Genomic DNA, 12,531 nt, shown 5'->3' on the forward strand with positions numbered 1-12,531 from the left:
TAACCCTCTCTGGGTTCTTCACCAAAAAAATAAAATGATAATCAGCGAGTGTAATAAGACTATTTTATGAAATCAGTAAAAAACATATCACCCTCTCTGGGTTCTTAAAATGAAAAGTCAGGAAATATATAGAAACAGTATTTTAGATTTTAGAAAATCAATAATGACCAAATGAATCTGTGTGGGTTGCTCACACAAATAAAGCTTCTGTTGTACAATCTCAGGTAAATGTTCAACTTCAGTTGTAGGTGCAGAATCTCTAAAATGACTCAAATGAGCCGTCTAAAGCTTTTTGTGTTCTTTCCTTATAATCCAGTTTTGGAGGTTCCAGGAGGCTACCCTAAGAGACACCACTGTTTGTTCTCTCTGATCAAGGTTAAATACCTAACCTGACCTAACCTTTTTGTCATTTTTCCGTTCTGATGGGTTCTATGACTGGGGCAAAGTGAGGTTGCAGTAGCAACATTTTTAGCTTGGCTCACATTTCAATTCAAACAAGCTTTTTAAAGACTCTCATTCATCCAGGTTGATTCCATCATATTAGTAGGTTTAAAGGTTTCACCTCTTATCCAAAAGGCTTTGTCAGTTCTGAAATAGCTGGTAAAAGAGCTGGTTTACATGTGCTCATGGGGGAGGTGTCAGACCTGAAACTGCATTTACAGCAATGTTCTGATACCCAAACAAACCAAACCAGGTCCACCTGGGTCATTAACAGCTGAAAGAGATGACCAGGTTGGGGAGGGAGTCACTGTCTCCCCAACTCCACCTGATAACAAAGGACTCCTAACGATCCGAAACCATGTAGTCTACGGAAACAATACTATCCAGTTTCAGGTCTGACTTCTCCCCCATGAGCACCTGTAAACCAGCTCTTTTACCAGCTATTTCAGAATTGACAAAGCCTTTTGGATAAGAGGTGAAACATCTTACCAGGGATTCGATTTTCCATGCTTCCATGAGTCTTGATTACGTGACCAGCCTAAAAAAATAATAATGATAATACCCAAAAAAAGTGTTTGGGGTTTGGGGACCCCTGATATAAGTGTACTACAAGTATACTTCTTAGAATATCCTATAAGTCAAAGTTAGGTTTATTGTCAAATATGCTGCATACACAAGATATACAGCACAGATGAAGTTACTTTCCTCTCGCCCCACAGTGTAATCAGCTTATAAAATAATAAAATAAATTACAATCAAATAGATAAATAACAGTAATGAAACAGTAAAATGAAGTAGTTTACTCAAAGTTTACTCTTTATATACTCTGTCTTTTTTGCAAACCTAAATGCATGAATTTAGAAGAAGTATTCAGTCAGAACATCAGAGAACTGGACTCAAACAGATTGTTTTTAAAAAAAACATTAAGAACTGGCTGACATGTCAACATACACAAGGGGCCAAAAAAGTATTCAGTCAGGAACTAATTGTGCAAGTTCTCCCACTTAAAAAGATTAGAGAAGCCTGTAATTTCCATCATAGGTTTACTTCAACTATAGTGCAGAGGCAGCAATGCTTTTTAATATGCAATGTTCCTGTAAAAAAAAAAAAAAAACAATAAATAAATAAATAAATAAATAAATAAATAAATGTTTGGGTTGGGGTTGCAAGGGGGCTGTAAGCTAGTGGGACAGAGAGTAAACAAAGGCATTCTGGGATATCAGGGGAGGGTTACTTCTGCGCCTTTTGGTGTTGTTGTTTTTTGCTAAAAACTCTATAATCATTATTAAAAGACCACTGGGAACACTTTGTTGGAGTGGGATTAAAATAAACCAAAACAAACCTGAATTTATGACTTTTTTTGGTCTCCAATCATAAATTGCTCTAAATTTGAAATAATCAGCATATTATCCATCAAACTTGTCAAAAATGTCCCAAAAACCTACATGAGTACAGACAAGATGCTACCTATAAATTCAAGTTTTTTGGTCTTTCTACCACACAGAGTTTTTTCTTCTTGTCAGACAGATAGAAGGTCAAATTTAACTATATGTTCAGAATAAAAAGACAAAACTCTTTGTTAGTGCCTAGTTTGAGAGCCTGACAGGAACATTTTGCAAATTCAACAAGCAGGAAGCCAGTGGAATGTGGGGTATCGGGAATAGGAACACGTCAAAATAAAAACGTTAGAGGCCGCTTTAACAAATTGAGTTCTAATGAAGGTGTGATGTAAAATTCTGTAATAGAAACTTAAATGAATATTGGATCCGGAAATGGAAATTTATCAGAGGTGAGTTTGCTTACATTATAATTTGAGACCTTAACATGCATCACAGACTTTTTAGGCACGATAGATGCATGCTAAAAGAAAAAAAAACAAGATAGAGGAAAATGAGGGTTTGTCGACTTTTTCCAAACCTTTGCAGGTTGTGTCTCTTTGCACAATTGATTATTAAATTGTATTTTACAAAAACTAATACAAATTTGACTTATTTTTGTCTTTGAAAAAATAAAAAATAAGGAAATCGTCTTTAAGTCACAATCTGATCATTGTGGGTTTAGCTATTGCTTTAAACAAAAATTCAACTCATTTCATAATATGTGATTGACAATACGGGTCATAGTCGATATTGGTTCATATTGAACGATCTGATTCACTGACCTAAAATTGATCCAGGACATCTTTAGCCAAAAATTCAATCAGTGTGTCTCAGAGATAAAAACCTGGTGCTGAACAGGTGAAGTGTTCCAGAGTCCTTGTATTTCTTGCAAGATAATCAAGTGTAAAATAAATATATGTACATCAAACAAACAAACAAAAATCCATTCACATTCTAGTTTCATAAAGTTCAGCCCACTGTTGTCTTTCCACATCAAAATAATCCAAAGAGAACTTTATTAGAACATTCTAGCACACTGTGTGGTCACACGTCTTTGCTGGATTCAGTGTTTCCACACTTTGGACTGTAATGCACTTGATCATTTTTACATTATAGTAAAATTAACCTACTTTGCCTCAATCCAATTGTTTTTTTCCAACATTGGTTACAATCAATTTGTTTCAGTTAGATAAGATTGTATAATGGTATTGCTTCAAATAATAACTTGCCTCAGACGGATCGATCTGGTTGGGTTGTTGGAATACAAATTGATTTATCAATGAAGTTGATTAATCATTGCACCACTACACTTTGATCATCTTCTGAACTGATATTAAAGCATCCCAACTCCTGGTTTATCTTGCAAATTACTACACCAGATTGCTGCTGTATTGGCAGACAGTTTTTTTCCATTTTCCTGTCTAGTTTAGCTTGGGTTGCAGCTTCTTATCCAGACTTGGGACGAGCACACAATAGGCTGGATTGTGCTCCGTCGAGGTTGCATTACTGCTTTGGGCACCGAAGGAGCTGTTAAAGTGAAAGAATTTCTCTAATCGGACTATTAGAGGTCTGGAGATGAGTCCATACCTGTGTCTTCTCCGGGAAAAGGCAGCCGGCCATTGCTAGTGACAAAGATGGACTATTAGCAAGGAGTGTTCACTCCTTTTAGGAAAAAAAACTATACAAGAAGAAGTTTGGTGTTCCACATAATGAATAATCACTTCAGATGTTGGGAGCGGCCCCGCATCCCCATCCCTTCCCTGTTGATGAGAGCTGTCTGTTTACACGATCTCTAGCTACCTTACAGCACCTCACACTCCCAACCCAACATTACTGGTGTAAGAAAAATGTTAAGCAATATTGAATCAATCCAGCCACACAGTTTTAGCCAGATGCCATCACGGACGAGGAAAACAAAGACGTACGTGGATCTTGACGTCTACAAGCAGATGCATCAGAACAGAATTAAGTGGCAGTGGGCCGTACTGTCATGGTTTTGACATTACAAGGACGGTCTTTTTAACAGAACCAGTACTTGAGTGAACCTATGACCTGCTGCGACGCACACAGTTATAATGGCTTCATTACATCATCACTAGAATCCTTTGAGTCAAGGTTAGCCAAGTAAAAGAACAAAAAAGAGGCGGAAAACTTTCAAAAACATTTGTAAAAAGATGAGTAGCTTCGATTGGATGTCCCCTGTGCACAAAGTCATTCATTTATCTTCTTCCGTTTGTCCCCTTTCGGTGTCATAGGGCTGCCTGAAAGTATCCCGGCCACTTGTGGGTGAAGGCAGGGGATGCCCTGTACAGGTCGCCAGTGTCGCAGGGCCTCAATCACACATCCATTCACTCTCACATTCACACCTAGGGACAATTTAGAGTTGCCAATTGACCTATGTAGCATGTTTTTGGATGGTGGGAGGAAGCCGGAGACCCCGGAGAGAACCCACACATACAAACTCCCCACAGAAATGTCTCCCATTGATGTTCTAATTCAGGTCCCCCGGCTGGAACTTGAACCGGGGGCCTTCTTGCTCTGAGGCAAGAGCGCTAACCACTGCGCCACCGTGCAGCCCTCGCCGTGTACAAAGTGCAATCATAAAGTTCCCAAATATTCCACTGTCAACTGTCAGACAAAGAGGGGTTGATTGCGAACATCAACTCAGTCAAGAAATGGAGGAGTGGGTCAACTGACAGCCTGCGGATTCCAAACCACAGAACAAAACAACAAATGTCCTCCACCTTTGTGCCGCTAGTCACGACACAAAGCACAAAGCTTCACGTGGCATTCAGATTAGCTTAAGAGCCGGATGGGATTTTCATGGATGAGCAGTTGCACAACAGCCGTGCATCGTGAAGTGCAATGCAAAACATCTATAGGCAGGGATGCAAAAAGGCCGCCTGGACTATAGAGCCTCAAGCAGGCTTTCTCTGCAATGAGGAGTCAGACGACCCCAAAAAAGTTTGGTAGAGGGGGTATCATGGTGCGGGGTTGCTTTTCAGTTCCAGTGAAACAAACCCAACAGCATATTTAAATAAAGCTTTTTTCCTCCCTAATAGGTATCAGTAAAGCTCATTGTGTACGGCTGACTGAACCAAATATGGGTTTTGCATGTGGCTGTCTGCACATCAGAGAGCTCAGACACATCCGACAGACGGATCAGTTTTTTCCAAATGAAGCCTATTGACCTTATTCAAATCAGATGTGTTTTAATTGAGGAGGCAACGCCTCATTTGAGCTCAAGTCTTCTAAACTCAGAAGAGTGAGTCAATCCGCCGAGGGATGCTATTCTCAGTCATAGGATAAGTTGACTTTTTCTACCTGTTTCTGCAAAGATTTTTGAAATGTCACCTTTGGACAAAGCAAGTCTTTTCATCTGTTGCGGTAAGTCTTTGTTTTTGACATAGTTTTTTATTTGTTTATTAAGGACATAAGTCTAAACCTCAACAGGAACTGTCAGTCACATTGAGAGGATCTGAGTCTTTGGCTCAATTTTCTTGGTTCTATTCTTTTGTTTTTTTGTTTTTTAATCATATTTTTAGAAATTGGGTTAAATGTATGAGAGTTTGGCAGTCTGTGGAGCAAACAATCACAAAACGTGACAATTCAACAGTCTAGAAACATATTTAGCTTTAAATTCCCACTCCGATAATCTTTTGATCTATCTTAAAAGCATTCCCTGTGGTCTTTTAATTATTATTATGCTGTATTTAGCTAGAATTTTTTTTTTAAATTGTCGTATTCTAGGACTTGTTGTTCTGAGGTGGCATGGAATAAGGCCACCCACCCTTTCCCGTCACCCATAACTGAGCTTAATGCTTACACACTCTCCCGCTAGCTCACAGCCCCTCACACCCCCAACTAACATTACCAGTGCAACAAAAATGGTGAACAATATCAGAACTATCCAGCCCTGCAGGACTTGAGTCTCTGGCGGCATAATGTATTACTGATGGTAGCCTTTGTTAGTTTGGTCCCAGCTCTCTGCAGGTCATTCACAAGGTCCCCCATGTGATTCTGGGATTTTTGCTCGCTGTTCTTGTGATCATTTTGACCCCACGGGGTGAGATCTTGCGGGGAGCACCAGATGGAGGGAGATTATCAGTGGTCTTATATGTTTTCCATTTCCTACTAATTGCTCCCATAGTTGATTTCTTCACACCAAACTTTACCTATTGCAGATTCAGGTCAACAATTGTGTATCTGGTGTCCTTAGACAGCTCTTTGGTCATGGCCGTAGTCACTGTTTGAGGATGTGGCTTTTTAACAGATAACGAGTTCAAACAGGTGCCATTCATACAGGTAACAGTGGAGGAAAGAATATCTTCTTACGGAAAAAGTTCTGTGAAAGCCAGAAATCTTGCTTGTTTGTAAGTGACCAAATACTTATTTTCCACCATACTTTACAAATAAATTCTTAAAAATCAGACAATGTATTCTTCTGGATTTTCCCCCCCATTTTGTCTCATTGTTCAGGTACACCTATGATGGAAAATATTTAGCCAATTTTTTCATCCAGTTTTATTTTTATTTTATTTCTAAATAAAAGTCCTAAACTTGGTATTGTTTTATTTTCTTACACTTAAGCTAAACTTAAATTGAACGGAAACTCAAGTAGGTTTTAGAACTGTCTTCTCCCAGGTGCCTAACGCATCATTCTGAAACAGCATCCACTTTGCTCAGTCTGTCTTCGTCTGATAGAGATATTTGTTTAGGGGCTGTAATTGCTGTATTCAAAAACATGCATGTCAACATGAAAACAAACTGTTTTTCACACCATTGTACATTTGCAGCCTGACCTGTGTCTTGCTTCTTTAGCTCTGCTACTGATCTTCACCGCGGCAGAGAGGGAGTACTTTGTCTTGCCCAAGCCTCTCACCTGGGATGAGGCCAGGAGCCACTGCCAGGTATTTTTGGATGTCCACAACGTCCATTTCACTTTACCAACTATTTCATGCTTTACTCACAGTGTTGTGCTACGTGCGCACCGTGCACATGATGCACATTCAAGAGCGCACTTATTCAGGCACTCTTGAAAGCGCTTTTAGCATGTGGTGGTCACTCTGCCCTGTCGCTACCCAATACTGGCACACGTACTCACAGTTGGAAGAGGCTTGGTGCAAAATGTCAAAGCGGTGCAAATCTTGTAAATCTTAAACCAGGAAAAAGAAGAGGAAAGAACGGAGGGATGTTTGAGACAGGGGGTAAGGGCACAGAAGAAAGGGGGAGTTAAGGATATCTGCAGGATGATTACAGAAGTGGTGGTGGGGTACAATCATAAAACAACAAGATACGGGAGGATTATCATTATTATTGTCTGGTGTAAATGTAAGTCAAAAGGGGCGGGGCCTGTCCACACAAATACTTAAGTGCTACAACACACCTGTTGACTACAAAAATCTTCACATACAGGCATTTCGCCATGTACTCAACACAACTACAGTTCACACACACATACACACACACACACACATGCATACAAACCAACACATGTAAAGCCTTTCAATCTGTCACACATACTGTTTGTGCAAAGGTGAGCTGACACCTGTGCTCAGGTGGGTGTTTATAATTCTGCTGAGGTGAATGATGGATTGTAACAAGAGGGAGAGAGCTCGGCTGTCCCCACCCCAAGGCCCCTGTCAAAACCACAGCGCCCCCCCCCCAACACCAGCACGGTACAGCAGATCGAGGGAATCTGCCCGTGGGGCAATCCAGCCTTGGTTGCAGGTATTACATGTTGACCACATGTAATACCTGCAGCCAAGGTGCACATTGCTGCATTGCCCACATGTATTTTAAGTGTGTCCCATGCTAAATGTTGTTGTTGGCCACACATATTTAAAGTTAAACTTAAAGTTAAAGTCCTACTAGCTGTCACGCTCCTAGGTGTGTGAAATGTGTTCTGTGCATTTGATCCATCTCATGGGCGAGCAGTGAACTGCAGACACAGCTTCACTCAGGAACCATTATCCGTACCGTAATCCTAACCGTAACCCTTCCTCCGGGTCATTGCGGCCAGCTAAAAAGTTCAGCACTGGTCGCACGTATTCAGAAACCAATTGGATCATTGACAGTTTACTTTTTCCTGCAGGAGTCAGACTTATTCAAAGTAGTAGCGTGGGATTATGCTTACACTGCTGCTTTAACTAGCAAATTGCTGCATCAGACAACTGCTGCATTGTCCAACTGTAGTTATTTTTCTGTCCTGTTATTTTTCTGTCCAGTTTTCGGTTGCACTCCCTTGCTCAGACTTGGGACCAGCACACAATAGCGCCGGATTGTGCTCCCTTATAAGTTGCATTGCTGCTTTGGGCACCAAGTAGAAAGACAAAAGCAAGAGGTCTGCCGATGAGACCATCCCTGTTTGTTCTCCAAGATGATGCACCAGCCCATTGCTAGTAACTAAGTTGCTTTTTTCCGCGTCAGAATCAGCGGATTCACATTGATTGCGGAAATAGTCGAGGAGTTAGAGTATATCAAAGAGTATGGGTCATTTAGGTGTCGTCTGTGACATCTCCTGTGTGAAACAGTTGAGGTGGGGGCTTGCCCGGTTGGCCGCCTGGTTCAGGTGTTTTTTGTTCAGTTTTATGTTTTCTGACTCTCTTGGTTGCAGCCTATCCTCATTTAATGATTGTACCCTGCTTCCCGCCTCAGCTCTGCTCCACCTTTCATGACAAAACCTTGTTCATAGAAACTCCTTTATTTTCATAATGCATCTGTTGGTGCCCATGCAAAACAACAACTCACTCATGACATGATTGTGCAATTGTTTTTTTGCTTAAAAGCTCGATATTTTGTTTCAAGTTGGAAAAATTACTTAAAATGTACCGTACTCAACATATCTGTAGAGGCAGCCTATTAAAGCACGTTTTACTGAATTATACCTGTGTTATCGATTTTTCTATTGACATTTATTTTTAATTTAGAACTCTTTTACACCACCTGGTTGGTAGTTTTGCTTTATTTTAATTTTTAAAGGTAAAAACTGTCTTAAAATTCTAGTCAGGCTGGATAAGGGGATGAGATCAAAGTGGTAAAGGTCAGATCATAACCAGACCATGAGCAAAGTTACAAAGCCTATTTTATCAATATTATTTGTCAACAATAATTGTTATCTTGAATACGTAGATTTACCGTGGCTTTCGGGGTCCCTCATGGTTGGATTCCTGGACCTCTGCTTTTTGCCCTGCCTTCATTTGGATCTGATCAGATACAACATTTTATTTCATAGTTATGCAGATGATGCTTAGATGTAAGTTACTGTGACCCCACATGATCCCAGTCCATTAATGCCATCAAGAAAATACCTTTTGAATAGCCAAAATTACTGTTACATTGAGACAATGAGCTTGAAAAATAGTTTTGGATGTCATAATTCTTTATACATTGATTTCAAAAGGAAAATTTAATTAATAGGTAATGGGTTTTTTCTCCAAATCAGACAGTGAGGACATGAGGTGGTAATATATAGCAAGGTTACAATAAGAAACATTGACGTTCTTCTTTAGATTTTTAAGGCATTGTTGTGTTGTAATTTACATAATTTACCAGGTTGAGTACGGTATTTGTGTTTATCATTAGAAAAAAAAAATTGTAAAGTATTTGTGCTCTTGTGTTTCCTTAGGTCTGCTTTAAGGATCTGGTGACTCTGACCCCAGAAAATAGCCAGATCATCGTCCAAAGGCTTGACACTGCTCACTGGATTGGCCTTCGCAAGCACTTTCCCAGCAACATCACTGACAACAACGTGACCAACATCAACGACAATTTATTTAACACCAGCAATAATTTAATCAAACCTGTTGACAGTTTAACCAACAACAACAGCATTTTAACTAACAACAACAGTTTATCCAGCTCCAGCACCAGTTTAACCAAAACCAGCAAGAGTTTAATCCAAACTGACAACAGCATCTTTAGCATCATCAGTAACAACAGTGACATCAGTAACAGTAATATCACCAGCAATTCTACCGAGACCCTCTATGACGCCTGGTCCAGATGGGCCAATGGGGACCCTGTTATCTACCAAAACTGGTATCCTGGCATGCCAAACTTTAAATCCGCCATCCCAAACATTACCTGTTGCAGTTGCTCCTGCACATGCCCAGCAAAACCCACCAGCATCATGACAAGCTTTGCCCCCTTCACAGATTTAACAACCACAACCACATCAAGATTTGAGACAACTGGAAAAACCACGACCGAAATCCAACTCAGCACAACCATCACAGGACAGCCTCTTAGCACTGCAACTCCCACAACAGTTACCACAACTGCAGGGAACACAACCCACATGGAAAGTTTTCTACACACCACAGACCAAACTACAGTTAACACAACTCAAGAAAGTACAACCAACATGCACAACTTTCTTAGTACCACAACTCCCACTACAGTTAGGACAACTGTAGGGAACGCAACCCACATGGAAAGTTTTCTACACACCACAGACCAAACTACAGTTAACACAACTCAAGAAAGTACAACCAACATGCACAACTTTCTTAGTACCACAACTCCCACAACAGTTAGCACAACTGCAGGGAACGCAACGCACATGGAAAGTTTTCTACACACCACAGACCAAACTACAGTTAACACAACTCAAGAAAGTACAACCAACATGCACAACTTTCTTAGTACCACAACTCCCACAACAGTTAGCACAACTGCAGGGAACGCAACGCACATGGAAAGTTTTCTACACACCACAGACCAAACAACAGTTAACTCAACTCAAGAAAGTACAACCAACATGCACAACTTTCTTAGTACCACAACTCCAACAACAGTTACCACAACAACAAGCACAACAAGCAACACAAAAAGCTTCTTAAACACCCCAGACCAAAGTACAGTGAACACTACATCAAGTACGATAACAAACACACACGACCTAATTAAGTCTACCAACCAATCTGAATTTACCTCAACAAAAGATTACACAACAAAAATGGAGGGCCCTTCTATGACCACTGACAAAACAACTGACAGCCCAACAACTGTAAAGACAACAACTCAACGGGGACCAACGGAAACCTCAACAATAAGCACAACAACTTTTGATGTTCACAAGTCTTCTACTGGGTCACAATGGACATCCGCACAGCCATCAATAGAATCAACATGTGAACAATCTCCTATGGAGATTCCAGTTCTCTCTGAGATCAACGAAAACTACATTGAGGACTCCTGCGTGGTCATTCTCCGTTTTGGGCTTTGGGTTGAAAGGAGATGCTCAGAGATTCTTCCTTTTATTTGTTATGAAGGTATCTACATACTAAAAGCTGCATACACATTTGACTTTATTATAATATTTGTACATATATAATAAAACAATGTTTGGATTGTTCATGAAGCCATCATTTCATGTATTTATTCATTTTCTTTAACAAAATCTCACTAGAATATTTTTAGACCATAAATATGTCTGCTCAGCTCTTAGTTTGACAGAGAAATACAGTTTATTTCCTTGATAACTTCTTGTTGAACTGTATTTTCTTTGCATCTGTTAATGTACTTTTTCTTTATAAACAGACAGATTTTTGGGCCAAGTCAATGTGACGAACGTAACGTCAGAGAGTGCCACTCTGACCTGGCTGCCTGGACCCGGTGGCATCAGTCATTATGATGTTGAGGTCACAGGTGACATCGAACTGAACGAAAATATGACAGATTTGACCCTTGACCTTTTTAACCTCACGGCAGGCGGCCACTACAAAGTTCAGGTGTTTCCTGTTAAGTGTGACCGACGCCTCAACCCTCAGAATGCCTCCTTCTACACCAGTAAGTTGAACACGTTTAATATTTTCACTTTAAATTCATTCAATTAGAATTTTTGTAATGTAAAGTTCTTTTCATGCGCAACTTGACTGTGTTTCAATCTCAATACTTTCAACCCTGGACAGTGTATTTGGACAAAAGAATCTTTAGTTTAGTTTTCAGCTGCACGTTTAATTTTGAAAAGCCAGAAAGGAGGAGTGGATTTGTGCCAGTGCACAGGTACTGTTTAAACAAGAACAGAACAGTTGGTGTTTAATCCTTTTGTCAGCAGTGAAATGTTCACTGTCTAATGTCGCAGCAGTGATGTTTTACTCTTCTGCAAGCAGGTCAAGCTTTCTGCACTCAACCCACTTCGAGAAGTGCAATGAGAACCAAAGAAGAACAGAGTGACCAAACTAATCGCACTTTAAGGCCGTGTCACACAGCCATTACGTACATTTTGTGCATTGTGCACGAATGAAAAATGGTTATAAGTGAAGAATGTATACATGGAAAAAGTGCGAGAAGCTGGGGTCTTTTACATGAAATTTTCACAGATTTATCACGAATGAACCACATTAAAATCATGGAATAAGTACGAATAAACCACGCAAAGAACATGTAAATCAACGTAAAAGCCTAATCTAAACTGAAATTTGTGGATCAATTACACAATTTGAATGTAACATGTGTGCCGTATATATGGAGAGAAATTAGACTCAGTCGGATTTGTGCGTGCGTAGTTCTTGATTTGTGCAAAAATTAGGATTTGTGTATGCATATTCTTGCTTTATGCATTTGTAAATTAGGATTTGTGCATAAATTTGGATTTGTGCGTGATTTGTTACTCACATAGTACGTTTTGTGTATAAGTTAAAAAAATATAAAATGAAAAAAAAGAAAATGCAATTTACGTATGCAAAAATTAAGATTACAACAGTTT

Source organism: Oryzias latipes, chromosome 18 (assembly GCF_002234675.1).
Source record: "Oryzias latipes chromosome 18, ASM223467v1".
Classification (NCBI taxonomy): domain Eukaryota; kingdom Metazoa; phylum Chordata; class Actinopteri; order Beloniformes; family Adrianichthyidae; genus Oryzias; species Oryzias latipes.